The 3,606-nt window shown below is 45.5% G+C and overlaps 1 non-coding gene across 1 annotated transcript; it reads right to left on the reverse strand.

The window, feature by feature from the left end:
* Positions 1-1,291: 1,291 nt before the first annotated feature.
* trnal-uaa (transfer RNA leucine (anticodon UAA)) lies at positions 1,292-1,373 on the reverse strand. Its single transcript has one exon. It is a non-coding gene; the product is annotated as a tRNA-Leu (tRNA).
* Between the last annotated feature and the right edge of the window lie 2,233 nt (positions 1,374-3,606).

Consider the following 3,606-nt stretch of genomic DNA (forward strand, 5'->3'; position numbering starts at 1 on the left):
TATGAGCCACATGGATACCAACTGAGTTGGAAACCTTTGTGGGAATCGAAGATAAGCGACTCAATAAATTTTGCTAAATTCCATGGTGCTTTTTAGAAATGCAGTTTCTCTTCACCTCAATCTAAAAGGCAATTTCTGGACATAGTAACAGAAGTCAAAAGGTAATTACCTCACCCCACCCCCACTCCGGAAGAGCTGCTAACTGTCCTTGATTGGTTTTTGTTCACGATGTGAAGAGATCTCACGCCTGAGTCACCTTCACGTCTCTGGTCGCTGAGTGAATCACAAAAAAGGAATTTCAGCAGAGCTGCAACTGCCTCCATTCCCCGCTCGCCCTCCCCGTTTACATTTTCCTGCTCGTCAGTGATTTAAAGAAAACCAAATGAAAACCAGTCTGTGGCACAATCATTTAGTCTGTTCGACTGCTCACCGGAAAGGTAGCATTGTGAAACACTGCAGAAACGAACGACTTCCTTACGTTTGCTCCGACTGATCATACTCTGGGAAATTTTCCCAGATTCTCAGTTGAGGATTTTTGGAGCTGGAAGTTACCTCACGAACCCTGTTAATTCGTAACGTATTGAGAGAACCGCAAAACAGAAAGCATTTAACACGGAACACAAACAAAACTGGCAAACCAAATGCATTTTCAGACACAGCGAGCACGAATGCTAAATGTGAGACAGTCCGGGGGCATGAGCTTTAACGTAATCTCACAACTAACAACAGGGCAATTCCAAACTACTCTTTCAAACATACTGGAGCCTGAGTGCACCACCACTTCCCAGACAATGCTGAAAAGAGAGAAAGAAAGAACATAATAAGAATGGGTCATAAAAAGTGAATTTCACCAATCACAGTCTCGATTAGATTACCTTTCCCTTCCGATGTCTCCAGGACGGAAATGAAGGAAGTGGGAGAAATTCAATAACTTATGACCTCGAAATTCATTGGAACGATTTTCTCATTGGCCAGAAAACCAAACAACGACGAGTCGAGTCACCGTAGGGCTTTGTTTCACAACCGCGATGAAATAACAGTCAGCATTCGGTTCCAGTAAAAAGTCAAGTTGTCTGGAACATAGAGCAACAGTAGAGCTGCTTGCGATTTTTCCGCGCGGGAGGCGAACATGATCATGACAGCACAGACACTTTGGAAAATTCGGCACTTTCCCACACCACAGTTAATTGCCCGGGAAGCAAACCCATTTTGCTTCTGTGAAAAACAGAAATGCAGCACGGGTCGAAACACCATTCCAGGAAGCTGCGTCGTTGGAGTTCATCAGTAGAAATGGCAGCGGTGGGAATCGAACCCACGCCTCTGTCGAGACTGGAGCTTAAAACCAGCGCCTTAGACCGCTCGGCCACACTACCAGCCGGCGGCGCGCCCCATTTTCTTGCACTTCCAATTGTGCTCCTGCATGACAACAGATGCAAAGTCACGTGAAAAGGGTTCCATGATCGCCCTCCGACTCGCACAGCTGCTGGGATATGCCCGTCTATAATATCAATTTCGCAGCAGATAATGATAGCCCGTCAAACCAGACTAAAATCAATGGTAAACTGAGTCTATCCTCTCAGACCCTTTTCAGCTACGAATGTGTCTGTGAGAGCGTGAGAATATATGATTTGGTCAAATTACCATGAGCTATTTGACATTACTGCAATTTCGATTCTTGAATTGCTAAATGATTTCACCCATTTAACAAAACAGGACAACTTTCACGTTTACGCGGAACATGAAGCGCACCGGTCTACAGGGAAAATGCACAAAGCTGTGCAGGCCGTGTTCCACATCATACCGCGCAGCATAGTTTCAGTCACTGTGCCTGTTTTGCAGAATAAGAATGTTCTCCCCCCTAAACCCGGAGGTAGCACTTCAATCTGAGAAGGACAGATCACATTGTGACCTCGGAGCCAGTTCGAGATGCCACTTCCCTTGACTTTTTGCCTTAACCGTGCAATTCGCTGCAGAGATGTTCACAGCTGGATATGTGCCACATGGATACCAACTGAGTTGGAAACCTTTGTGGGAATCGAAGATAAGCGACTCAATAAATATTGCTAAATTCCATGGTGCTTTTTAGAAATGCAGTTTCTCTTCACCTCAATCTAAAAGGCAATTTCTGGACATAGTAACAGAAGTCAAAAGGTAATTACCTCACCCCACCCCCACTCCGGAAGAGGTGCTAACTGTCCTTGATTGGTTTTTGTTCACGATGTGAAGAGATCTCACGCCTGAGTCACCTTCACGTCTCTGGTCGCTGAGTGAATCACAAAAAAGGAATTTCAGCAGAGCTGCAACTGCCTCCCTTCCCCGTCGCCCTCCCCGTTTACATTTTCCTGCTCGTCAGTGATTTAAAGAAAACCAAATGAAAACCAGTCTGTGGCACAATCATTTAGTCTGTTCGACTGCTCACCGGAAAGGTAGCATTGTGAAACACTGCAGAAACGAACGACTTTCTTACGTTTGCTCCGACTGATCATACTCTGGGAAATTTTCCCAGATTCTCAGTTGAGGATTTTTGGAGCTGGAAGTTACCTCACGAACCCTGTTAATTCGTAACGTATTGAGAGAATCGCAAAACAGAAAGCATTTAACACGGAACACAAACAAAACTGGCAAACCAAATGCATTTTCAGACACAGCGAGCACGAATGCTAAATGTGTTACAGTCCGGGGGCACGAGCCATAACGTAATCTCACAACTAACAACAGGGCAATTCCAAACTACTCTTTCAAACATACTGGAGCCTGAGTGCACCAGCACTTCCCAGACAATGCTGAAAAGAGAGAAAGAAAGAACATAATAAGAATGGGTCATAAAAAGTGAATTTCACCAATCACAGTCTCGATTAGCTTACTGTTCCCTTCGGATGTCTTCAGGACGGAAATGAAGGAAGTGGGAGAAATTCAATAACTTATGACCTCGAAATTCATTGGAACGATTTTCTCATTGGCCAGAAAACCAAACAACGACGAGTCGAGTCACCGTAGGGCTTTGTTTCACAACAGCGATGAAATAACAGTCAGCATTCGGTTCCAGTAAAAAGTCAAGTTGTCTGGAACATAGAGCAACAGTCGAGCTGCTTGCGATTTTTCCGCGCGGGAGGCGAACATGATCATGACAGCACAGACACTTTGGAAAATTCGGCACTTTCCCACACCACAGTTAATTGCCCGGGAAGCAAACCCATTTTGCTTCTGTGAAAAACAGAAATGCAGCACGGGTCGAAACACCATTCCAGGAAGCTGCGTCGTTGGAGTTGATCAGTAGAAATAGCAGCGGTGGGATTCAAACCCACGCCTCTGTCGAGACTGGAGCTTAAAACCAGCGCTTTAGACCGCTCGGCCACACTACAAGCCAGCGGCGCGCCCCATTTTCTTGCACTTCCAATTGTGCTCCTGCATGACAACAGATGCAAAGTCACGTGAAAAGGGTTCCATGATCCCTCTCCGACTCGCACAGCTGCTGGGATATGCCCGTCTATAATATCAATTTCGCAGCAGATAATGATAGCCCGTCAATCCAGACTAAAATCAATGGTAAGCTGAGTCTATCTTCTCTGACCCTTTTCAGCTACGAATGTGTCTGTGAGAGCGTGA

Source organism: Chiloscyllium punctatum, chromosome 46, assembly GCF_047496795.1.
Source record: "Chiloscyllium punctatum isolate Juve2018m chromosome 46, sChiPun1.3, whole genome shotgun sequence".
NCBI classification, from domain to species: Eukaryota; Metazoa; Chordata; class Chondrichthyes; order Orectolobiformes; family Hemiscylliidae; genus Chiloscyllium; species Chiloscyllium punctatum.